Raw genomic sequence first — 27,952 nt, 5'->3', positions numbered from 1 at the left:
GAAAGATTGGATATTGAGATTGGGTATAACAACAGAACTTTGCAAGTCTAACCAATTAAATTGTGATTAACAAATTGAACTGTTAGTTTAATTAAAGATTAGCATCACTTTGCCTTTAATCATCAACCCTAAGAAAATCCCTCTGCAACAAGTAAAGAGGCTTAACTGTACAATTTATTTATTTTTTATTTTTATTTTATTTTATTTGTCACAACATTATATATAAACATAAGCATGAAATAACTATACGATATATAAGTATATATATATAACCATCGTATGTAATAATTATATGAAATTGTATACAATCAAAGGGAACATTAGGACAGGAACAGTAGGCACGCTGGTGCTCTTATGCACGCCCCTTACAGACCTCTTAAGAATGGGGATAAAGGTCAATAGTAGACAGTTTTTGGTTAAAGCTTTGGGGATTTGGGGAAGAGACCACAGAATCTGGAAGTGCATTCCAGGCATTAACAACTCTGTTTCTGAAGTCATATTTTCTGCAATCAAGATTGGAGCGGTTCACATTAAGCTTAAATCTATTGTGTGATCATGTATTGTTGTGATTGAAGCTGAAGTAGTCTTCAACAGGAAGGACGTTTTAACAGATGATTCTATGAATCATCCTCCTGTCGAAGGTGGCAGAGTTCCAAATTTTCTAAACCCAGGATTTTAAGTCTGATGGCGTAAGGTATTTTGTTGTAAACAGAGGAGTGGAGAACTCTTCTTGTAAAATATTTCTGGACACGCTCAATTGTATTAATGTCTGAAATGAGGTATGGGTTCCAGACAGGCGAGCTGTATTCAAGAATTGGTCTAGCAAATGTTTTATATGCTCTGGTTAGTAGTGTAGTGTTTCTGGAGAAGAAGCTACGCAAGATTAAGTTTACAACTCTTAAAGCCTTTTTTGCGATGTAGTTGCAGTGGGCTTTGGCACTTAGATCATTTGATATGAAAACTCCAAGGTCTTTAACGGGGTGAGGGTCATCTATAAGGTAGTGTCCATCAAGCTTGTATTAGTGTTCAGATTCTTTTTTCCAATGTGTAAGACAGACCATTTGTTGTTGTTTCATCCCTCCATCATTCCATACTTGGTTAGTTATCTGCCAATTGAATCTTTAGTAAGGAGCATGCTATTATATTCAGTAATAGAATTTTTAACTCAACTAAAACAAGTATAAGATACTATGACCAGGACTATCATATCTCATTACAAGTTCAATGAGATCTTATATACCATTAGCTATGTAGAAAAAAAGAGGGGGATACCAGTAAACCGGAATTCACAAGAGAAACATGTTATTTAGTATTTATATCTTTTCAGTGCCATGCATCAAGATAAGGCTGCTATATTTAATAGTTTGAAGCTTCAGCCTAGAACATCTATAAGGTTTTTTTCTACCCCGAGCTCGGGTCTTCCATCAAACTTAAACAGTTTGGGGAAATCTCACCAAAGATGGCCAAGTCCAATTTATACAAAGATAAGCTGATTTTAAGCTGCATCCTTCTATAAGCTAAATCTTTTATTTGAAGGCATCTTTAAGAGAGTTATTCTCTTAACAATGAATTATAAGAAAGATGAACAGGAGACTTGAAATCCCTTTAACAGTAAGGACTTGTTACATTTTTCTTTAGTATAATAAGATGAATTATAGTCTATTTAAAGTATAGTAATGTTGCAATTTACATTTCTCTGCACATATCAACAGATCACATTTTGTGCACATCTACCTATTTCTCTTGTTTTTCCACCTTATCTGCACACTTCATTTAGTTATTTCACTCCTGTTTCCTTTTCCAATGCTGATTTTAGGCTCTGGAAAGTTTCAGTCTAAAACGTATTCATGGGATATGCATCTATTTCTTTCTGTGATAACTTCCTGTTTGCTTGTCCTTTTTTCCAGTGTCCAATCTGAAGAGGAAAAAACCAAGACGGGGCAAATTACAATTCACAGCTTTGACTAAATTATGATCTCTTTCTTAATGTTATATTAATGGACATTTCCCTAAACCTTAAATTTGCAAAAAGGTGTTAGCTTAATTTGCACTATCCAACTACCAGAATGTGAAATTCATCTTTATACTTTTACTAAAGATAACTTAAGGGCAGTGATTGGTGGATTTCCCTGGATTTCCCCTCTTTCCCTGCATAATCATCCAATGATAAATGCACCACTAGTCACTTTCTTGATGGGTTAAGACTGCTAAATTTTTCATATAAGTTTCATGGTTTTTCAGAAGAAGGCCGTATCTGTAAATGTAAGGATAGCTCTATAAAAGCCAGATGTGTGATCTCTCTGGCAGTCCAACCCAAAAAGGTCAACATACCCAGACCAGCCAAAAGTAGCCAATGGAAATTTGGCAGATCTCAGATCCTATATCAGTACCAGCACTCACAATGAACATTCATGAAGCAAGACTTCTGTTTGGAGAAAAGGAAAATATAAATTAAAATCATAACAGCTAAAGACAAATATAAAGTCTCTGTGAGGTAGGCTGGAAATGGGATGAAGACTGATCTTCAGCATATATTTTGTTTAAAAATTGGTTAATCGGGATATGGAGATAAGCCCTATAACTCACACATTATGTTTTTACAGGAATTGGCACACTCAAACCATCAGTAAAGTGTAACATTGACAACAAAAAGTAGGAAGATGAGTATTGTGTGCAGTCATTGTTTATCATAACCCAAAGTAGTTAAGACAACCTCTGAAGACATTTACAGCATTGCTGAATATTAGCATTGCTGACTTAAAGACTTTTTGCTTGGTTGCTTTTTTTTTAATTTGAACTTATATCCCGCCCTTCTCCGAAGACTTAGGGCGGCTTACATTGTGTTAAGCAATAGTCTTCATCCATTTGTATATTATATACAAAGTCAACTTTTATTGCTCCCAACAATCTGGGTCCTCAGTGTAGTTCTGCAAAATGAATTACTGGAAAAGTAGAGGGAAAGACGGGCGAAGACGATTCTATTCAATGATTGAGATTTGTTCAATATGATTTTATTTATTTATCTATTTATTTACATTTCACATTTCTGGACTGTTCATCTCCCTCAGAGAGAGACTCTTGAAACGGAGTGCATTTTGTCTTTAGGGATAAAAGTCACTGAATAAATTTCTTTAAAATTGCTTGCATATTTGTGTAGGTATTTCTCTCAAGAAAACAAATTTAATAATAGGGCAGGAAAAAATACACATGAACCCATGTTGCAGTGTCTTTGAAAAAATTCTTTGCATAATACATGTAAATCTAACAGGTTACAACCAAATAAACAGAAGAAGCTATTTCCCACTGTGCGAGAGCTGTGAAGCTTTCCTATTAAATGTGAACCAGTTGATCTAAAAAATTTTTTTAAGAAGGATATACCTTCTTGTGAACATCAAATAATACATGGGAAATTACATGTTCTAGGAAGACAGAGTTCTTTGGAAATAGTATTATAACATTTTAGCATCTGCCTGATGGGTTCAATTTAGGAGAATCAACATGCTCTGAGTTCCATCAATTAAACAACGATACCTATTTGAGACCATAGAAAAGTGCCCTTTCTACATCAGTGCTTGTTTTCTGGAGTGAAGTTTCCCCCTCAAGATTTGAATGGCTGCCTCGCTACTGATATTCATCTCTGTATTTCTTTCTATAAGAATAGCAAGGCATAAAAGGCTGAATTGTACCAAAAGTTTAAGCACTCAGGTTTTGTTAAGTTTTCTGGCAGAATACAATGAATTTAATAGATCCCATGAAGCCACTGCTTGGGATCCAGTGAAATTTATCATGCTGACATCTCTTGAAATAAAAATCTCCCTTGGCACAAATTAACTCTTATATGCATCAAGAAAGTTGTTAAGAATGTTTAGAAAGTGGAAAGATGCCATTTAAAAATTAAATATCCCACAAGACAGCATACAACAAGGTTTAGAAACTTTTAAGTATTTTGGACTGTTTGTTGATGAGGAAGAAGGTCAAACAGTAATATTAACCAATTTAAAATTCAGAATGGATGAGACAAATCATATTGTGAGATATGCTGGGACTTTCTACTTCATTGTATAGAATGGGGAAAGGATTAGCTTATTTATTCCTAGTTTTTAAAACTTGGTTAAACTTTCTTTAGGTATTACATAAAGAATACATAAAAGAAACAGCCACTGATTTTCAACATTGCTGCTGCCCAACTTTATAATCTTCGGAAGTTGCAACAAAGGGCTAATGTAGAATTTATGCTGTGAGAGAGAACATTGGGCAAAGTACATACTATAGCCTAATCTTATGCAAGTTATTTTAACTTAATGTTTAACTTAATTTCTTAAAAACAGTTCATGCCAAGCCAATCTTTTTTCATTCTTTGACAAATTGACTAAATAAGTAAACCAGTGAAATGCTGTGGACATACCGTGTTTCCCCGAAAATAAGACCAGGTCTTATTTTCTTTTAGCCTTGAAAATAAGCACTTGGGCTTATTTTCAGGGAAGTTTTTTTTTTTTTTTTGAGGTGCAGGAGGCAGTGAGTACCTCTTAATCACTGCCCACAGATTAGCTCAGCCAGCGAGGACCAGGAACTGCCTCTTGTTCTTTCTCTCCGGGCACCTGAAAATGTTTCTGGCGCACTTTTGCCAGCCCCAGCTCTGCTTGCAGCACCAGGCAACCTCGCAGCCAAGGGCCTCTTCTCTTCCATAGCTTGTGGCTCTGGAGCAGGCAGCAACCAAGGTTTGCACTCCACAAGACCTGGAGCTTGGGTGTTGCACAGGCTGCTGCTACGATGAGACAGAAGGCCCTACAGCATGTCGGAATCGGCTCTCCCCCACCCACCTCTATCTGATTACTTTTGCTGCCCTTGCTGGCTCAGCTGATCCACGGGCCGCAATTAAGGTGCTGAGCTTCCATGAGGTGACCAGAGAAGGGAAGCGCTACCTCCTGTGCTCACCACGTCCACCCCTTCACTAGGGCTTATTTTGGGGGGTATGGCTTATATTAGACCCACCCCAAAAAATCAGGCTAGGACTTATTTTCAAGGTGGATTGTATTTTCGGGGAAACATGGTAATACATTTAGACTTCAACAAGGCATTCGACAAATTAGACCATAACCTACTTCTTGGTAAACTAGAAAAATGTGAACTAGATACATCACTACCAGATGGATTTGTAAATGGTTGACTATACTCAACAAGTAGTTCTTAATGGTACTACATCTACATGGAAGGAAGGAAGCAGTGGAATACCATAAGGTTCCATCCTAGGCCTAGTACTGTTCAATATCTTCATAAAAGGCTTAGATGAGGGAATAGAAACAGAACTCATCAAAATTGTCAGATGACACGAAGATGGCAGGAATCACCAACACCCAGAAGACAAGCTCAGGATCCAAAAACATATTGACAGACTTGAATAATGGGTCCTATACAACATCATGAAATTTAATGTGAAGAAAAGCAAAAGTTTTACACTTAGCCATGAAAAACCAAAGGTGAAACCTGGCTCAAAAATAATAACTGTGAGTCTTAGTGGAGTCCTAGTGGATGATCATTTAAACATGAGCCAGCAATATGCAGCAGTAGCCAAAAAACTAATATAATCCTTGGTTGTATAAACAAAGGCATACAATCAAAATCACATGCAGTATCAGTACCACTTTGTAAAGCCTTAGTAAGACCACACCTGGAATACTGCATCCAGTTTTGATCATCACATTACAAAAAAGATGTTGAGGCTTTGGAAAAAGTGCAAAGAAGAGCAACAAAGATGATTAAGGGCCTAGAAACAAAACATATTGCAGGAACTGAAAAAAAAACCACAGTTGCAGGCATTGAGTATGGCCAGTCTACAGAAAAGGACTAGGGGAAACACAATAGCAGTATTCCAGTATTTGAGGGGCTGCCACAAAGAAGAGGGTGTCAACTTATTTTCCAAAGCACCAAAAGGCAAGAAGACAATGGATGGAAACTAATCAAGGAGAGAAGCAACCTAGACTTAAGAATTAACTTCCTAACAGTGAGGACAATTAATCAGTGGAACAACTTGCCTTCAGAAGTTGTAGGTGCTTCATCACTGGAGGTTTTTAAGAAAAACTGGATAGCCATCTGTCTGAAATAGTATAGGGTATTCTGCTTGAGCAGGATTTGGACTAAAAGACCTTCAAGGCCCATTCCAGCTATGTTCTGATTGATTGATTGACTGATTAACTTCATCCCTTTTAAATTCAAAGAAGTGATATTAAACTGCAACATGAACATCATATGCATTCCTTCTTAGATAAAGTGAACACTATGCCTAAGTTCTACTAATCATGAGTGCATGGTATTTGCAGGGTATGGCAAAAATTCAAGATGGTGACTGTAATGGAGCTATTAAAGTTGTTTTTATTTTATTACTGACATATACAAAAATAGGCAGAGCTTCACTTGCACTGTTGCAATAAAAACAACTTTAATCATCTTGACCATAACTTGTGGATATCCCTGAATGAATACACATCTGTAAATCAAAATGTGGCCATGTAAAGGAGGCAATGCCCACACTGAAACCTATTCTTTAAAAATGAACCACCTAATTCTTCTAAAAACATACTTGAAAGTGGTGGTATTCAGCCAGTTCTATCTGGTTCTGGTGAACCAGTAAGTTCATCCGCCCGGATGTCATCACATCATGATTTTGACGCTCTGCACATGTGTGGAAAGATCTGCAGAGGTGACACAGGCAAGCAAAGCGAGCATGTGTGCTCACATTTGCGAACCAGTAGTGAAGGTAAGTGAATACCACCCTTGACTTGAATAGATACTAAATGAGATCATGCTGGGAATGTATCTTTTCTGATCCTAATACTAAAAGAAGCTTTAGAGAAACTCCTATTGATATTGTAAGCCTTAGAGCAAACTTCTCTTACAGCCTTTTAGCATACCATGTTCCCTAAAATCTGATTTATATTCCCAAAGGCATGACTACTCTCCCTAATGCAAAGTTGTCATCCAAATACTTTTTCTGAAATCAAATATAGATGATGACATTTTATTTAAGCAATTAAATGCTATTAATTGCTTTGGTATTCACAGGAACAATAATAATTAGCTCATCTGAATATAAGACATCTTTTCCCTGAAACACATGGATTGCCTGCAGATTCCTAATCAGGCTTGATAGAGAAGCAGATGAAATCTCCTGGGTCAAGTCTCACATTTTTGCTCATGAAATTAAAGTGAGATAACTCTGAAATATAAAACCCCTTCAAAACCTGCAGATTTTTCTGGGATAAAAAAAAGGTAGGCTTCTTGTTTTAATTGGTAAAACATCACTGTTTGCCTTGAAGTTTGGGCAAGAGAACCTAAATTATTAAACTAAGATGGATGTGTCATCCCATTTGTTTGTATCATACTGTTTGCCTACTTGGTCTTTGGAAATCTGACAAATGTTGTATATAAGTGATATTTCATTAGTCATTTAATTTAATTATTCAGGTTCAACCTCTACTTTTCAGCTCAGTAGGAGTTATTCTCTGGAAAGCAGGCATTGGTAGAAAATCCTCCTGAAGAAGACTTTGTATCTCTACCATGAACACTTTGACTGAATGAGAATATATAACAGATTCAATGGCACTGAGGAGGATTCTTGGGCCAAAATAACTAATTCTTTCACTCATTTCTCGGGTTGCCTTTGCTCATGGAGGACTATCACTTGGAATGCAAAAAGACTTGCCTTTAAAGTGGCATTACCCTAATACAAGCAGCACTAAGAACAAATGTATTGTCTTCACTAACAAAATCACAGCTAGGCATTAAGATATGCTTTAGCCGAAGATGCTAAACCAGAAGACCCATATATTCACTACAGAGCATATTTAGATTTTATTAGACTAGTTATTTTTAAGCAAATTTGCAAACCTTGGGCTTTTCCTGAGCATCCTAACGCCTCCCCCTGCTTTCCACTAATACCCCTTTGGCTCCAACTCTGCTGATATCTACTCCCTTAGAATAGCTGTTGTTTAATTATTTATTTATTCAGAACCTGACACATCTCCATTTATTTACATCTGCTATATTCTTTCTTTTTTGTCCTCCATCATTAGTTTTAAAAAGTCACAGTATTTTTATACTATTTAATACTGACCAAGAATACTATTGTTTTTTAGAAGAGTTGCTGTGGATTAGAGGACAAGCCCTTCAGAAGCCAATGTCCAGAAAAATGGCAAGGCTTCTATTTGCTAGAGAGCAGGAGTGAACAGCTCATTATGCTAATATTGCATGTTAGTGGTTTGTTGTACTCTCTTCTGATGCATCCATTCCTGGGCATTATTGGATATAGAATGATTGTGCAAGGTGAGCCTTTGATGTGACACACAATGGCACTTCATTTGCTCCCATCAGTGCTATATGCAATTGCTACAGCAAAGTGCTAAACTCAGCCCTGCCACTGGTCATACTGTAGCTGCTCTTCAGATAAATAGAGTTAAATCTCCCGGGCAGTTAATCTGACACTTTTCATGAAAACTAAATTCACACCATAAAGAGGCAAACAAGAAAAATAACCCAGCCTGATTTTTAAAAATGATGCTGAGTTGTAAAGAGCTGTAAGAAAGTAATAAAATTGGGGAAGTAGCTCTATTTTCAGAACTGCTAAAAAGATGTCAGACTAGCACACTAAGCAAAACTAATTTATTCTGCTAGTGTTTGTAGATGGATAAAGGCATTCTGAAAGGAGGTCCATTTAAATTTAGTGGTAAGCGTGCAAAGTCTTTGAGGAATTGGAAAACAAAGGAAGTGGTGTGGCTTTTGCAAATAATAGCAGAGATAGATATATATTTGTGTATAATATGCACACACATATGCACATACTTTTCTTGCTAAGTGTGCAATAATTGTACTTCTGTATCTTCCACATCCTTAATAAGGCACAACAATCATTGTTACATGGGGCTTTATGTCTTCCATCAATAAAATTAGAAGAGACAGGCAGCGTTTTAAAGCACTTGGTACAATTTACATTGACATAATACAGCCTTTCTATAAGACTGTGGATAAAAATACAAGCCCTGCAATAAATTTCCATTTTATTTTGGAAAGTTGCCCCTGCTGATTTTCATAGTACTGATTTTGAAAACTTTAAACCTGGAAACCTGGAACAAATGTATGTCAGCTTTACAGAAGAGGATTCTAGTTATCATTTTATGTGTTTTGGGTTCATTCTTTCTCTCCGTTATTCAACTTGGTATACCCAATTAGATTTTCTTTCTCATATATACATACATTTTAAACTCAATATGTATCTTTTTCATCTGCTACTATACAAATAATACTCATTTTTTATATTGGACATTTTGTTTTTTGAGCAATAATTTGGTTTCAGAAATTTAACAATCCCAACTGAACAAAATACTTATGAAATAAATAGCAGTCAGGCATTTGGTGTGAATTATGATTATCAATGTAATACAAATCACCAATGAATCTCCATAATCAGTTCATTAAAAATTAAATTAATTCTTTAAATATAATGTGTCACAATTATATAATGACAGAACACTTGCAAACAGATAACATTTTTGTAAGAAGTGAGCTCTTGTTTCTGTTATAGGATTTAAATTCAATTGTGGGACTTAGGATATGAAAGTAAAGAACCTAATTTAAAAAATTTCAGGCAATGCTTATCATTGGCATTGCTATCTTCATCTGCTTTCTTCATATTAGCACATAGTCCTAGAACCTCTAGGATCACAAAGTATCATTTTTTATCTAATTCATTTTTTAGTGGATTTGGTTTCTCAATGGATTTGCTAGGGGTTAAACTAAGCATCTCTACATATAAAATAAATGCACTATCATGCAGCAATTACTCTTGTAAAATTCCTGTCCAAAAATTAACAGACTATATATTCATCATAGTTACCCTGTAATAATAATCCCACCTATTAAAAACAACACCATGGGAGACAGAATAGGAAAGCATATCAAACTAGGCAAAAAAATTGTAAGAAAACACCTTTCCACTTTAGATGAATTAAAATCACGAGGACCAGATGGTTTACACCCTAAGGTTCTGAAGGAGCTGGCAGATGTGATCTCAGACCTACTGAACAATATCTTTCAAAGCTCCTGGAGCACGGGGAAAGTGTCAGAGGACTGGAAACAAGTGGTTCTAATTTTCAAAAAAGGGAAAAAAGTGGAACCAGGAAACTACAGACAAATCAGCTTGACATCAATTCCTGGGGAAATTTTATAACAGATAATCAAGCAGCAGATTTGTTAGCACCTAGAAATGGACAACATGATTAATAAAAGCCAGCATGGGATTGTTAGAAACAGATCGTGCCAAACAAACCTTATCGCCTTCTTTGATTAAGTGACTAAATTATTGAATCAAGGAAATGCTATGGATATAGTATATTTGAACTTCAATAAGGCATTTGGCAAAATAGATCACAGCCAACTTCTTACTAAGATGTAACAATGTGGGATAGACAGTAGCACTACCAAATAGATTCGCAATTGGATAATCAACTGTAGCCTATAATTCTCAATGAAATTATATCTACATGAAAAGAAACATTCAGTGCGGTACCTGAAGGTTGCCTGGGCCCAGTATTCTTCAACATCTTCATAAGTTATTTAGATGGTGGATAGAAGGGAAACTTATCAAAACTGCAGATGACACCAAGCTGGAGAGAATTGTTAACATTTTAGATAATGGACTCAAGATATAGGGCATAGGGCCGGGTTACTTACGGGACCGCCTGCTGCTACCGAATACCTCTCACCGACCCGTGCGCTCTCACAGAGAGGGACTCCTCGGGGTGCCGTCGGCGCGACAGTGTCGTCTGGCGACACCCAGGGGAAGGGCCTTCTCTGTGGGGGCTCCCGCCCTCTGGAACGAACTCCCCCCAGGACTTCGTCAACTTCCGGACCTCCGAACCTTTCGCCGCGAGCTCAAAACTCACTTATTTATTTGCGCTGGACTGGGTTAGCTTTTTATGGGTTTTTAATTGGGTTTTATCGATGGGTTTTTAATGGGTTTTTAATGGGTTTTATTATTTGCTAAATTTTAATTATGCCAAATTGAATAAGTTTTTTAGTGGTATTTTAATAGTATTTATTTTGTAATAGGAATGTTTATTTTATCTGGCTGTAAACCGCCCTGAGTCCTTCGGGAGAAGGGCGGTATAAAAATTTAAATAATAAATAAATAAAATAAATATAGAAGATCTTGACAGACAAGAGAAATGGGTTCTATCCTATAATATACACTTGATTGGCAAGAAAAGTAAGGTAGGAAAAAACAACACTTAGGCAGGAAAAAACAACAACAAATGCACTGATATAGAATATTTGAAGGGATCTAGGTGTCCTAGTACTGGGACCCAAACCTGTGGGTTGTGGTCCACTACTGGGCCATGACCTATTCGCAACCAGGCTGCATGAGAAGTGGGCCAGCACGCGCATGTACATAGACCCATTCACATGAGTGGTGGGCATTGCCGCTTACAATAGCACTTAGACTTATATAGTGCTTCACAGTGCTTTACAGCCCTCTTTAAGCGGTTTTACAAAGTCAGCCTATTGCCCCCAACAATCTGGATCCTCATTTTACCAACCTCGGAAGGATGGAAGGCTGAGTCAAACCTGAGCCTGGTGAGATCTGTGAAATTGCAGGCAGTCGACAGTTAGCAGAAGTAGCCTGCAGTACTGCATTCTAACCACTGTACCACCATGGCTCCTGCAGCCCCACTCATGTGAGCAGTGGGCACATGTGCCTGCCACTCATGCAAATGAAGCTGTGTGTGCACAGCTTCATTTTGCGGTGTTCACCTCACACAAAACCATCCCCTCTTCCCAATACCCACAATGCCGGGCCACCAGGCAGGAAAGATTGGAGAACATTGTCCTAGTAGACTACCATTTAAATATGAGTCAGCAATTTACCTGAACTTCAGTAAAGCATTTGATAAAGTAGACCATAACCTACTACTAGATAAAGTAGAAAAATGTGGGTTACAGCACCACCACCAGATGGATTTGTAACTAGCTGACCAACCACACTCAACATGTAGTCCTCACTGGAACTACATCCGCATGGAGAAAGTATGCAGTGGAGTACCCCAAGGCTCTGTTTTAGGCCCAGTACTCTTCAACATCTTCATCAATGATTTGGACAAGGGGATAGATGCGGAACTCATCAAATTTGCAGATGACACCAAGCTGGCAGGAACAGCCAACACTCCAGAAGATAGGCTCAAAATACAGAAAGATCTTGACAGACTTGAACATTGGGCACTATCTAACAAAATGAAATTCAACAGTGAAAAAAGTAAGGTTCTACATTTAGGCAAAAAACAAATGCACAGGTACCATATATGTGGTACCTTGCTCAATAGTAGTAACAGTGAGAGGGATCTTAGAGTCCCAGAGAACGACCATTTAGATATGAGCCAGCAGTGTGCAGCAGCTGCTAAAAAAGCCAACACAGTTCTGGGCTGCATAAACAGAGGGATAGAATCAAGAACACGTGAAGTATTAATACCACTTTATATAATGCATTGGTAAGGCCACACTTGAAATATTGCATTCAGTTTTGGTCGCCACGATGTAAAAAGGATGTTGAGACTCTAGAAAGAGTGCAGAGAAGAGCAACAAAGATGATTAGGGGACTGCAGGCTAAAACATATGAAGAACGGTTGCAGGAACTCGGTATGTCTAGTTTAATGAAAAGAAGGACTAGGGGAGACATAATAGCAGTGTTCCAATATTTCAGGGGTTGCCACAAAGAAGAGGGAGTCAAACTATTCTCCAAAGCACCTGAGGGTAGAACAAGAAGCAATGGGTGGAAACTAATCAAGGAGAGAAGCAACCTAGAGCTAAGGAGAAATTTTCTGACAGTTAGAACAATTAATCAGTGGAACAACTTGCCTGCAGAAGTTGTGAATGCTCCAACACTGGAAATTTTTAAGAAAATGTTGGATAACTATTTGTCTGAAATGGTGTAGGGTTTCCTGCCTGGGCAGGGGGTTGGACTAGAAGACCTCCAAGGTCCCTTCTAATTCTGTTGTTGTTGTTAATGTGCTGCTGTTGCCAAAAAAACCCAATGTAATCCTGCATCAGCAAATAGATAGCACAAGATCACAAGAAGTGATAGTCCTGTTCTATTCTGCACTGGTGAGGCATGCTTGGAATACTGTGTCCAGTTCTGGTCGTCTTGATACAAAATAAAGGCTGAGACACTAGAAATAGTGTAAAGAAGTGCAACAAAGATGATAAGGGGTCTGAAGACTAAACTAGGGAACTAGGAATGTCTTGCCTAACAAAGAGAAGGATGAGGTGTGACATGATAGCTGTCTTATTCTCCAAAGCAACTGAGGATGGAAGCAATGGGTGGAAGCTCATTAAAGAGAGATTCTGCTTGACACTAAGGAGAAATTTTCTGACAGGGAAAGCAATAAACCCATGGAATTGCTTGCTTTACAGAGTTGTGGGTGCTCTGTTACTGGAGGTTTTGAAGAAAAGTGGAGAGCCATTTGTTTGGGATGATATAAGGACGCCTGTCTTGAGCAGGGGGTTGAACTGGAATACCTCTAAGGTATTCGAATATTCCAGTCTTATGATTCTATATTGCCAAATCTGGGCAACAACTAAAACTGAGGTAGGAAAAGCTGCTAGTTTTTATTCTTAATTGCAATAACTTTCATCTAAGAGTGCTTCTTCAAAATAACCAAATATTGCAGCATTACTAGTATTATTTCTAGGACTACTACTTGTAATAAAGACAGAACTAGAAGCATATTTTTCACTGAATATATCTATAATTTCTATAATTCCCACAATTACACCTATCATATTCACAATTAGACATCTTTGTGACAATTTTCTATGTTGAAACCTAGGGAAGAATGTTCTTTAATTGAACTGTTCATTGCTTTAGAAATGATTTATAAAAGTTATTTAAAACATGCAGGAATTCAAATGTAAGTATGCAGCTCATCAAAACAACTGCTGCTTTTCTTGAACTATCATGTGCAGATATAGTTGTCTTGAAGAGTTTCAGACAGGTGTTCTTGTAAGCCCTTTTAACCATCTTTTTGAGATGAGATCTGAAACATTGTTCAGTTCCACTCATTAGTTTCCCCTTCCTGAAGAAAAAACGATAAACTTCTAGGGCCAGCTTTCTTTAGTAGTATTGGTTAGATCCAGCAAAAGAGGCATCTTCTGATTCCTGTCTGCTAGGGAGCTACCTCTGGTGGAATCAAGGAAGAAGCCTTTTCTGCCATGGTGTCCATTCTATGGAATATTATTCCTTCTGAGATTATGTTTCTCCCCAACCATGCCAGCCTTTTGCAAGACATTAAAAATATAGCTTTGCCATCAAGCCTGGGGCCTTGATAGAATGGATGATTCTGTCTTACGGTTGATTTAAATATGGGGGGGAGAGAGAGAGAGAAAGAGAAAGAAAGAAAGAGAGGGGGGGGAAGAAAGCAGCTTAGTTGCTGTCTCATTGGATGTGGCTACCCAGCAATGGATTTGGGATACCAAAATAAAGAGCTTTGTCAAAAGCTTTGAAAAGTGCATTTCATACTGAAGGCGTTAGATAGTGCTTTATCTGAATCTCAACCTATGTAGGAATGAGTCAAGTGGTGAAGCCAATGAACCTTACAACCCTTGTTCCGTTGACAAGTATATATTTACTATTAAAAGTATATAGATCACTCCTATTCATATCATTTACTTGTTGCCAAAATTCATGTTTCCATTAACCAATGTCCTGTGTGAAATTTGTGATAGGCAGGGCCTAGAATATTCCTTAATTACTTCTTTTGGTCTATAACCTTAACATATCCTATACAGCATATATTTGCTATCCTGAATTTACTATCTACCTTATTAAGAGTGCATAATGGTGCTAAGACCATGCTTATTTATTTTGATCAAACAGCAAGATTTCTTGTGCAAACCTGTTACAAGTCATCTAATATAGCAGCATAGTACAGTTTTTATTCTTAAAATATGCAAAACACAAAAAAGGTGTTTAGAAAGTCCATACAAATAAACAAAAGAAACTGTAGACATTTAATAAGAAAAGAAGAAAGAAAATATAATTACTGGCAATCTAGAACACCATTCATTATATTTCTCCATACATTATACTTCTATGTAAGTTCCTTGGTTTCCTCTGAACTTGGTTGCATTTTTACAGACCTTTCATTACCAAACTAGGAAATATCATCACCGCACAATCAAGGACAGAGAAAGAGCACCAAGGACCCCACAGCTCATCCTCTGAAGAATATTCTCTTCTAATGTATTTCTATTTTGGCAAACCATACTTACCTCCATCATATTTATACCCTGTTCAATATGTTGCCTTTGGTCTTTGAAATTCTTGACCTTTTTTAAATGATCTCATGAATTTCATTCTCTAATAGAACTGATAGACCATCTGTACTGACCTCAAGCACATATTCTAGTTGTGATCAGTTGAGATTTTCATGAAATAGTTTCTACAAAGGCAGCAAAGGTTTAGTTACCAGTCTTATGCCATATGCAATATCTTCCTGTAATTATAATAACAGTGTTTTGGCATAATTTTGGTAAGTAGCCAAAATCCATTTGCCTTCCAAGCATGCTCATTCCATACTAAGGAAACTATGGCCTGTTTTGAAAGCTAATCTATTGTTGCCTCCATTTTATCAACAGGATGCCTGTATTCTCACACTCAAGATGCAATACAAAGAACATCACAATTAGAACAGAAAGAAAAATCTTATTTTCTTGTTTTCCAAGGGACACGATAGGTAATAAATCACAGCAATGGAGCAGCTGCATGGGTGATTGTTTTCAATTAAAAGAAAATAGACCTTGCCTTTCCTTGTCTGAATGCACATCTAAGAACACATGAAATAATCAGGTTAGAACTTCTACTACCAAATATAGTTAGAAAAAAAACTGAACTTCTCCATGAATATAAAACAGAGGAATAAAACCCTTTATGTACAACATTATCTTAAATCAGATATTTGTTAGCAACAAATTGCAAAGTAAACATATCTAATTTAGATGCAGCCCAATCCTGTGCATACTTACTCAGAAGTAAAGAAATTTATAAATAAATATTTTAAAATATAATAGATATAAATTCATCACAAGAAATACAAGTGAACTTACTCCAAAGTATATAGAAGTGCAGCCCAAATTTACATATTGTCACGGGTACTATCAGCTTGCAATGCTAATAAGTTAAACACACGAAGAAAGCAACCCAATTCAACAGATGCTTGGAGGAGTTCTGCCAATTTTTTGTAGTTTCTCATGTTATTTCAATACATTTTCCCCTCAAGATGAATATTCTAATTTTCGTCAGATAGGTTTTATGCAAATATTAGACTCCACCCCTGTTCCCTTTCATGATCTATCAGACTATAATACTGAACATTTTCTAAAACATACAGTTAGTGCTTTACTGAATTTAGTGCTGTGGAGTTCCTTTAATTATATGATTTAAAAATAATTTGCAATGTATTAGTAACAAAATGGCACTAGAATTCTTTTTATTTAATGTCAAAAACTCTTTTCTTTTGAAGTCATTGAAATTAATTACATGTGATGTTAGGCACTTGATAATCCTATATAGAACTGGACGCATAACACATGTAAAAGTACCATATATACTCGAGTATAAGCCGACCCGAATATAAGCCGAGGTACCTAATTTTACCACAAAAAACTGGGAAAAACTATTGACTCGAGTATAAGCCTAGGGTGGGAAATGAGGCAGCTACTGGTCAATGTAAAAAATAAAGATAGAGCCAAGTAAAATAACATGAATATTTATTTGAACGAAAAACAATAAAAGTGCAAAAGGGGGAAGGAGGATTCCCAGCTCTAAACAAAGGGAAATCCCGGAATGCCAGCGCGAAAGGCGGTGCTCGCGTTCCTCCTCCCTTGCTCAAAAGCCCCAACATGATATTGGAATTGGATGCCATTATATACCTGCTGAGGGGATAATTTGAATAACTTGAAAGATATAAAAGCTCTAAACATATTTGTTTAAAAATCTAAAATCTATACTTAAAATAAATGAATATAAAGTAATAAAGTTCTTTAAAGTTGTAATTCACTTTGCTGCTGAAAAAGAAAAGAAGCTTAACACCTTAAATGGTATTTATTAACTGAAATATCATCAAATCAAATATATAATGAGGTATATTATAATGACCTTTGTTTTCAGAAAGAAGCATGATGGAAGTTTTTCAATAAAGGGGGAAATATAGAAAAAACTTAGTGTCATGCTCATATATCATCTTTACAGATGTTGTTAACACTATACTATGGCAGCATATGATGGTACAATGTTTCAATCAATTTCAGGATGAAAAACTCATCAATGAGGAGGAGGAGTATAATTTATTAACCTTGTATGATATCAGTTTCTCAAGGACTCTAGAAGGACCCGAGGAAGAAATCTCTGCCCCCTCCCCACTTTCCCTTTCCAACCCAGCCTTCCAAGGGGACCCGAGAGGAAGAAATCTCTGCCCCTCCCACTTTCCTTTCCAACCCAGCCTTCCAAGGGGACCTTTGAGGAGAAATCTCTGCCCCCTCCCCACTTTCCCTTTCCAAGGCAGCCTTCCAAGAGGACCTCTCGAAAAGAGCGAAAGCTTTCTCCTGGCCGTTTTACCACCACCACACCTCCACGCCGGCCATCCTAGGCTGGGTTAGAAACAAGGAGGGGGAAGTTCAAGGACCACATCGATTGCACGAGCTCAGATTGCCGGCTGGGGATGATGGGCGCTGCAGTGCGATCTCGGGAGAGACTAGGGGGGAAGAAAGAATGACTGTTTCCCCACACCCTAGGATTGGGGAAAACATTGACCCCCTTAGTTGCAGGAGAAGGGTTGCGCTTCAAAGCGGTCGCCTCCATCCAATCCATCCTTCCTTCCTTCCTTCCATCCATCCATCCATCCTTTTTTTTTTCCCAGCGAGCGGTGCGTGTGTGTGACATGCAAGCAAGACGTCTCACGGGGCGTGTGTGTGTGTGTTTGTGGTGGGGGTCTCGTCCCAGCCACCCACCACTCGCTCCCTTTCCTCTTCGGAGCGTGGGCTGGTCTTAGAAGCGCTGTCCCGGCGGGCCGTCGCCTCCTCCTCTTCCTCCACGCTCGCTCCTCTTGCACGCCCCTCAACCCCCCCATCCCCCACCCTCTCCGCGCGTGAAGGTCACCTCCTCCCTCTTCCAGGCGGCGGCGGCGGGTCCGGGCGGAGCGCCACCGCCCGCAGCTCCCCCTCCCCCCCCCCCTCCTCCCTGCTAAAAGGCCAAAGTCGGCGGTGCCCGAAGCCGTTCGCCGCCGCCGCCGCTCCCAGCGCAGGATATCGGAGGACGGAGGCCAGGGCGAACGGGAACCATCCCGCTTTCCCAGGACCGGCTTGTAGCCGCCCCTCACCCGGCTTTCTCTCTCTCTCTCCAAAGATGGCCAAGCGCCTCCGCGCAGCGCCGTCAAAAGCAGTTCGGCCAGGCGAAAGAAAGAAAGAAAGAAAGAAAGAGAGAGAGAGAGAGAATGAAAGAATGAAAGAAGGGGAGGAACGGCCCCTCCTTTCTCTCTCTCTCTCTCTTCCAGCGCCGCCGAAGAGAAGGAAGGGGACTAGGGCACACAGGCGCGCACACACATGCACACACACAAAAAGGCCTTTCCTGCCCGCTCGCAAGATGCTCTTGGCAGGCTCGGAAGAGAAAGAGAATGGAGTAGGGAGTGGGTGGCTGGGGGCGCAATAAGCACGCGAGGCTATTTTTGGTTCTGCGAAAAGGAGGCGTGGGTAATTGTGCGTGAGGGGGTGTGCGTCCACATAGGAATAAGTACGCGTGCGCGCGCACTAACGAGAGCTAGCTGCCTGCGGTAGAAAGGACTCGCTGCAAGAGGAAGGGGCTGGACTGGGACCGGCTTGGCTCGGGTCCGCGCGGCGAACTGCTCAGCCTTGGGCAAATCCCGCCGGACGATCTCGCCGCCTCTTTGGCGTCTCCTGTGCGGGGTTCCCGAAGTACATCGAGACGTAGACTCGAGTATAAGCCGAGGGGGCGCTTTTCAGCACAAAAAACGTGCTGAAAAACTCGGCTTATACTCGAGTATATACGGTATTTTTAAATGTTCCTTCCTACAATGCATTCCCCTCCCCTGGAAAAAGATAATAATGGAGTTACTATTTGTTCTAGGAGAGAAGCTTTCATCCTGGAATATCACAGATGTATACATAGAAATACATTTGCTTCATTTGAGCAAGAACAGACAATCTGTGGTGAGTTGTAACTATATGTATATGCATTTCATATGTTAGCAGTCTGTTTTATCGAGATCTAACAATATTGGTTTTTTAAAAAAATGCTTCTTTGTGAAGAATGAAAAGATACTAGGTTTAGCTGTTAATAGGAAATCTATCTGGAGATTTTTATATTGTCTCTATTTTTGACAGTATGCACTTCAATTCAACTGCTGGGAATATATTTTTCCCTACCATACATGTTAAATCCAACAAACCTTAGACTGTTCAATGAACATCTAAAGGTCAGCCATTCTTTTTTTCTTGCCTCAAAGAAAACTTAGTGTTTTAAATCTTAACCTTGTTGATATCCTTGGATTACATTTTATAAGAACAATTTTTATTTTAAGTTATTCATTCACCTTCTCTGGAAAAATTAACTACAAGTTAGCACAAGTCTTGAAATAACATCTAAAGAAGTTTTGCATATTAGTTTATTTAATTAATCATTTATATTATTTTTGAAATTTTGCATATAAACATGAATTGTGTTGAAAGGTCAGCAATAGTGTTTTTTAAGCTTAATTTATGTTTCATATTTTATTAGTTCATAAATGTTCTAATTGACTTCACAAGATTGAGATAAAGATTTGAACACAGGTAAAAATGTTGCTCAAAATAAGATGGAATCCATCAAATTCTTTGTATTTTTGTTGGAAAAACTTGTCAGCCTTCTTTGTTCTAGAGAATCCCATTTGCATCCTATTTGAGTTAATTTGCATTAATTCAGTAGTTAATTTTAATCTTACAGTATTAAAGATTGCCTATTCATATTCCTCTTCCAAATGTAACATTTATTTCCTCACTTCTATGGATATATAAGTGGAATACTGGGGAACAAATTTATGAAGAAAGAAAAAACAGCTTCTTCTAAGGCAGCAAGCATTGTTCAGTCTGGTATCAGGATGTGGAAGAATACAAGAATAGAGAAACCCATATTTATAATTGCATAATAATTATAATTGAACTGATAAATGTCTATAACTCTTAATCATATATCTGGGCAATAGAAAGGTAAAAAAGAAAGCACATGTTTTCATGTTTTTCTCTAGTCCACAACATTTTCCCATGGAAAGATTTCTTACACTTAGATTCAAAATAGATTCAAAAGCTTCTGACTCAGTAGTACATGATAAACTTCTCCTAAAACTAAAATCCTAGGCATTTCAGGACCTCTTCACAATTGGATAACTGCTTTCCTGTCAAACAGACAACAAGTAGTCAAAATTGGCAATGCTCTATGAAATCCTGTTCCTGTGAAGTGTGGCATTCCTCAAGGCAGCGTTCTTGGACCAATGCTCTTCATACTATACATAAATGATCTCTGTGACCATATCTCAAGTTATTGTGTTCTCTTTGCTGACGATGTCAAACTATTTAACACCACCAACAATACTACTACCCTTCAAAAAGACCTTGATTTTGTATCCAATTGGTCTAAAACTTGGCAATTCCAAAACTTAACCAGCAAATGCTCAGTCTTACATATTGGAAAAAAGAACCAAAATACTAAGTACAAGCTTGATGGACATTACCTTACAGATGACCCCCACCCTGTTAAAGACCTTGGAGTTTTCATATCAAATGATCTAAGTGCCAAAGCCCACTGCAACTGCATAGCAAAAAAGGCTCTAAGAGTTATAAACCTAATTTTGCGTAGCTTCTTTTCCAAAAACTCTACACTACTAACCAGAGCATACAAAACATTTGCTAGACCTATTCTTGAATACAGCTCACCTGTCTGGAACTCATATCACATTTCTGACATCAACACAATTGTAAAATATCCAGAAATATTTTACAAGAAGAGTTCTCCGCTCCTCTGAAAACAACAAAACACCAGACTTGAAATCCTGGGTTTAGAAAACTTAGAACTCCGCCGACTCCGACAAGACCTGTGCTTAACACATAGAATCATCTATTGCAATGTCCGTCCTGTTGAAGACTATTTCAGCTTCAATCGCAGTAATACAAGAGCAACAAATAGATTTAAACTTAACGTTAACTGCTTCAGTCTTGATTGCAGAAAATATGACTTCTGCAACAGAGTTATTAACACTTGGAACACACTACTTGACTCTGTGGTCTTTCCTCAAAATCCCAAAAGCTTTAACCAAAAACTGTCTACTATTGACCTCACCCAGTGATGGGATTCAAGTAATTTAACAACCGGTTCTCTGCCCTAATGATTTCTTCCAACAACCAGTTTGCGAAACTGCTCAGAAAGTTAACAACCGGTTCTCCCGAAGTGGTGCGAACTAGCTGAATCCCACCACTGACCTCACCCCATTCCTAAGAGGACTATAAGGGGCGTGCATAAGAGCACAAAAGTGCCTACCATTCCTGTCCTATTGTTTCCTTTCATTAAATCAAATTAATATAGTTATTGCATACTTTTGCTCATATATATGTTTATATGATATGTAGTTATTTTATGTTGATGCTTGTGTATATTGTTGTGACAAAATAAAAAAAAAGCTTCATATTAAAACCCTTTTGACAGGGTTTTAAACAAACCATCTAATTTTTATAATTAGATTCAAAATCTTATTTCCAATTAATCTGACCGTTAATCTATTTGCAACTTTCCAAAACCAACACTCTAATTACACATTTGCTATTTATTTCTGAATTTAAAAAAAATCTTTCTTAAATTTACATGAAATTGTTTCACTGAGGATTGAAGAAGAATCACCCCAGGTAATGAAACTGGCTTTTCTAAAGGTTTTTAATATCCAAAAAGGAATTACATTTTATATAATAGAGGATCCAATGCCCATTCAAAGGCTCCAAACCATGGCTTAGCTTAGACAATATGACTTCATTCTGGTTTCCAGACCTCTGAAAGGTCTTCTCACAGGGAACTTCTGTAAGGAAGCACTTACCAAGCAATCCTGGTCCTCTCCTTCATCCAGAGAGGAGTTTGGGGAGCTGATCTGTGCACAAGCTTCTCTTTCTACATTGGTTTTAAACTCCTCTCTTTGGACCTATCTTCAATCCGCATTCTATCCCTTAATGTATTATATGTGTTCAATTTCTATGTATACACACAAAAAAGGCAGGATTCTATTGCAATATCACAAGTGCCATTATACCTGTTTTGACCACTCCCCTCACAAATGCCATTGTATAAGATATTAAAAAATGAATAAATAACTGTAATTATCTCAAGTGATACTACTTTTGTCAACATAATTTCACTCTAAATTTGGAAGAACAATTTAGAGGCTAGGTTAATGCAAGCAGTTTTTGCATTGTTTTCTATCTTTAATGCAATGAGGGAAAGGTGTCTTAAATTTAGCATTGCTCTACTTCATGTAAATATTGGTATGCAATAAATGTAGTTTATAAGATTATAGTTACAAAGCACTAATGTGTCAGTGATTATGTATGCATAGCTATGAGTTTTTCAGACAAAAGTATAAGGCTAATGCAAAATTGTGTTGCTTTACTACTAGGACCACATCTATCTTCACCCAAAAGAACTAACTCTTGCAAAGTTATTACATCACTATATCCCAATAATGCATTATTTTATATAATGAGGTTTTTCTAAATTGACTTTGGGTGATTTAAAGAAGTCATGTAAACAGTAAACAGTGACAATTCCCTTTTCTCAAACCTGCAGATATTTTCATGATTCTAAAGTTACAAGTTCCATTTCACAAATCCTAATGGTGCGACCAGTTCACATAATGAACATTTGCATTATAGCCTAATGGGTGCATCCAGCAGAGAATACACAATGTACAGATCTATCATATGTTCCTATTCTCTAATGCTAGGATGGACATTTCTGCTCAGAGACAAATTTCCTTAAGACAAACTGGGTCAGTCTGGCTTGAGGGAACTTGTCTCTGAATGTTTAGAGGCATGAATTTGCTCTTTTTCTGTTATGCATTTACATGGGGAAATAGAAATCACACAAACAAACATAGCAACACAAATTGATGATATTTTTAGATATCTACTCAAAGTTGCTGAAAGCTAAACATTTATGTAGAAATGACTTTATAAGACTGGATGGTGGCTTAGAATAAATATAACTGCAATTGCAAGGATTACAGAAACAACTCATTCCCTATTAATGTAGTGTAGTTGCAATCTGATGTCATACAATCTGCCAAGTATAACTATATATTTAGCAAAAAAGTCTCAGACCTCACTGAGCGTTGCATGACTAGAAAAATAACATATAAATCAAATTAATACCAATACTAACAATAACAAAATTGAACTATACCGCAGAATTTTTCAAACTTGGTAATTTGGCAAGTGTGGAACTTCAACTCTCAAGATTTCAGAAACAAGCAAATATCTCCAATCACATGATAGACATGAGTAATTTCATTATCCCAATTTTCTGACTTTGCATGGTACACTGAACTATAATCATTCAGGATCTAAATTACAATTGGATAGTTTATCATTCAGTATATTATACACACTCAGGTAGTAGTTGTCAAAACCTGGAAGAATCAAAACCAAAAAAATCTCCACAAAGGCCTTAATGGAAGGGAAATATTAATAAAGGGAATATTTATACTCATTTGGAAGCCTTTGAGATAAAACATAACTGAGACTTGTACTTAACTTTTCTTCTTGGTAAAAAAACTAAACCATGCAAAATCTTCTTATATATATAAATGCGAAAATCATTCACTCTGTAATCACGAAATCTCCAGAACCATAAAGCCTATAAACTTGAAATTTGCCAAGTATGTTCCTCTTGGCTTCTAGGTGCCCACTAACAAAGGATTTTTTGAAATGACCATCAGAGCATTAGTATTTCCTATATTATGATTAACACGCTCTGATGCTAAGGAGTTCTAGTCCCCCTCCCCACCTGAAAAGAAATCTGTTCCACACTGTGATGCTAAGGAGTTCTAGTCCCCATCTCCACCTGAAAAGAAATTTGTTCCAAATGCAAAACACAAGCAGAGGACAGGAGTTTCACTTTCAGTTTTACTTTCACAACAGCAATCAGGGGATAGGATAGGGGAGCCTTCTGTGGGGCAAGCCTGAGGGGGAGAAGGGGATAGGATAGGAAAAGTTTCTGTGGGGTAAGGCTGAGGGAGAGAAGTGGGTTAGGATAGGATAAGGTTCTGTGGGGCAAGGCTGAGGGAGAGAGGGGAGAGGAGAGGCCGATCATAACTACTCATTAATTTTCAAGCTGTAAGTGTCAATTTATCAAGTCAATCGCATAGTTACATAGCGAAGCATGGATATTCAGCTAGTCTGTTATAAATACTAAACTAATATAGGCATTATTTTAAGCAGGTTAATGGTTTATATTTCTCAATATTTCAATTCTACATAAAACATTAGTAAGAGCAATATTTAATATAGTTTTGGAATTAAAATCATGAAACAAAATGGTAAGTTAATAGGCAATTAAGGAAAAATGGTGTTTAATATTTCTATGCAGAAATGCTCAGGAAAAGGAATAGGTGGATTCCCTTGGCTTGGCTGCTCTGCCAACAAACCTTACCACCAGCAGGAAAACATCTACAAAATATTTGTCTTACCATGGAATGGGAATAAATGCCTAAACCTTCAGTTTCCATCACTTGTCAAAATTCAGTTCAGACACTGCCCAAGCCCCAAACCCTTGACCCCAAACTGGAAGAAGCAGAATAGGAGGAATCAAAATTCCTCCATCTCCATCTCCAATCCTGTACATTCATTGGCATCCTTCAGTCTCAAAAGACTATGGTATTGTGCTCTGGAAAGAGGTCCTAAAACAGCATCTAGTGTGACTAAAAAGGCCAATTTGAGAGTGACAATTCCTTCCACACTGAGGGCAGATACATTCTGTCTCTTACCCAGCCCCAGATTTCACTGGTTCCAGGACAGCCTCTTTGCCTCAGCCTGCCGAACAAGTCTCTCTTCGAATTGGAGAAGGCCATGCTGCCTTCTCTATACAAGCATCCATTGAAATAGAGATGTGATTCCATGATGGTGCCACCAAAGGCTGCCTTGGTGAAATGCTCTCTAATGGTTTACACTGAGAGCATATGAACCAAGACAAATTCCTTGTATGTCCAATTACACTTGGCCAATAAAAAATTCTATTCCATTTTATAAAGAGTTGGGCCTCCTGCCATTTTCTCCCAATAGGTAGCAATCCACTTGAAAGAACTGAGCACTGCAGAATGCTGCAAAGACCCATCCTTTTGAACATGTTAGTCTCCTACTAGCTTAGGGTATAGGTGCACATTGTGATGATAGCTGCTATCATATTAATAGTTCATACGATAGAAGATTGCACCATTTACATTCCCATAAGTCTCTTTACAACTGATGAGATGGGATGTAGGCAGTGTTGTGCACTATGCAATATTCTTGAATGAATGTCAGCTGTGAAGTCAAGTGTTTTTTTAATATGCTTAGCATTCTTCTGCAACTGCATTAAGTTTATGTTTAAAAGAAGACCAAATAACTGGTATAGGGTTACATGATAAGTGGGGAAAAATTAGCATCTAAGGCCTGTCACTTATTATGCAAGTTTCTTTTAAATACGGATTCAGTACTAAGCCTGTATTTGAAAACATTATGACAACAGCTGTTTGGTTCTGTGTGTATGTGTGTGTCCTAAAGTGGCAGAAAGAAAGCTAATCCTCTCTTGCTTCAATGCTCAGTTTCCTACTAGCATTATTGATCAGTGTCTTCAAGACTGGCTCAGAAAGTTTGCAAATAAAGAAGGAAAGCCTGATTTTTAAAAATCTTGACTGCTCCATTGCCCCAGGGAGACAGTATCCAGGGATTAGAAGGGACAAGGCATGCCTACACTTTGCTAAAATTGGCAATGGATGCTGGGTTATCCCACTTCTAGGAGTCAACTGATTGTACCACCAGTCAAAAGATCAGTGAAATATGTCAGACTGTACACATAGTAAAAGTTACTGTGACTTGCTACATAATCAAGCAGAAAACTGCTGCTTTAAAAACACAAAGTATACAACCTGGATTAGGTTGGGATGAAAGTGATATCATGAGAACATGTCAGAAATAGTAAATTGTTGGACTTTGTTTGTGCTATGGTCAGATGAAACTGGGGAAAAGTGTCAAATTTATACAATGTGCAATCCAAAATAAAATAAATCATATTATGTCTTACAAAAATGAATGAATCAAGTCAGTGAGGATGTTTCCAGATTGCTTCTAATCCTACCAATCAAAAAATATTGCTTCAATATTTTTTTCTCTCTAGAAGATCACAGATGAAGAATGACAGTATTTGGGGACAGATGTTTCTGTTGCAACCTGTTTATGTCTTTGGAAGTGGAATGGTATATAACTAAAATCAACAGATAATACAAGGAACAATAAAAGCATTTTATGAAACTATGTCAACTTTCCAGGGTGAGATGAAGTGATTGCACTTGAAATGAATCTCCAAAATGGAACTTCAGAGTAATTTAGTTGAGTATATGCCTGCATCACCGACATAGCTGAAACTATATATTAGATCAATAATCTTTTACACAGAAATAAATCTCAGGGAACTTAATGGGCTTTATTGCAGAACCTTCGAGACTATAAGAGCCCAAGAGAAGAGCACTCTTGGGAGTTTCCTTTCTTTTCACTGTATCTGCATCAATTTAATGTTTTGAACGTTTTTTTTCCAGTGAAATTAGCAATCCAGTAATGATTGGACTACTTACAGATGCATAAGGTAAAATGGAAAATATCTGAATAGTTGGGGAGCTTATGTCTTAATATACTGATTTTAATCCCTTGAACAAAAATGCACCTGATGATTTCAAACACTGAAGTATACTTTGGATGGAACCCTGCCCTCAACACACTTGGCCATATGGTCCTCCTTCCCCTTTCTCCCTAAAGGATATGGATCTGGTATTGAAATGCAGCTGGCAAAAATATGGGTGCTAAAGGTCCTAAGACCTTACATATTTGCACATTAATGAGCCACATTAAAATCAATCAACATTAAATTCTGAGTAAGCATGTGGAAATCATAGTTAGATTCCCTTGACTTGGTGTGACTTCTTAGACCAGGTCTTCAAACTTGGCAGCTTTAAGACTTGTGGATTTCAACTCCCAGAATTCTCCAGCCAGCATAGCATAGCATAACATGGTGAATTCTGGGAGTTGAAGTCCACAAGTCTTAAAGCTCCCAAATTTGAAGACCTCTGTTCCTGCAGCTTCTATAGCAGGGATGTTAAAGCAATTCTGTTTGTAGAGTTTTCCACCAGGTTCTCATCCAAGCTGTAACAAAATCCAGCCCTATCAAATTGTTGATCAACCAGAGCAATTAGGCTTCAAATATTACCACCGAAACTTCTACAGTGAAATTTCTTCAGAGAATAGGCTTTCTTAAACAAGTGTTTCTCAACCTCAGGAACGTTAACCTGTAAATTGCAACTTCCAGAATTCCCCACTTAATATGTTGGTGGGGAAATTCTGGGAGTTGGAAGTCCACACATCTTAATGTTTCTAAGGCTTAGACAAAACTGACTTTGAGCCTGAAAATAAATTGAAAATAGGTTAAAGTCTTTTTCATTTACTAAACATACCCGGAGGGCAGTCGGACACACACCGGCCTTGCTTTTCTGTCAGGCCGCTTATCCTGTATTCTGCCCCATTTTTCATCCAGCGAAATGCAAACCAAGGGGGAAGCTCGACGCCGCTCCACCTGGGCCGG

The 27,952-nt window shown here is 37.8% G+C and overlaps 1 long non-coding RNA gene across 1 annotated transcript; it reads right to left on the bottom strand.

The window, feature by feature from the left end:
- Positions 1 to 253: 253 nt before the first annotated feature.
- On the bottom strand, positions 254 to 27,952 carry LOC131197182 (uncharacterized). Its single transcript, XR_009154899.1, has 3 exons — positions 27,825 to 27,952; positions 2,332 to 2,425; positions 254 to 1,915 (listed from the first exon to the last, which is right to left on the bottom strand). It is a non-coding gene; the product is annotated as an uncharacterized LOC131197182 (long non-coding RNA).

Source organism: Ahaetulla prasina, chromosome 4, assembly GCF_028640845.1.
Source record: "Ahaetulla prasina isolate Xishuangbanna chromosome 4, ASM2864084v1, whole genome shotgun sequence".
Classification (NCBI taxonomy): domain Eukaryota; kingdom Metazoa; phylum Chordata; class Lepidosauria; order Squamata; family Colubridae; genus Ahaetulla; species Ahaetulla prasina.
This window is presented reverse-complemented; position numbering and strand designations above follow the sequence as displayed.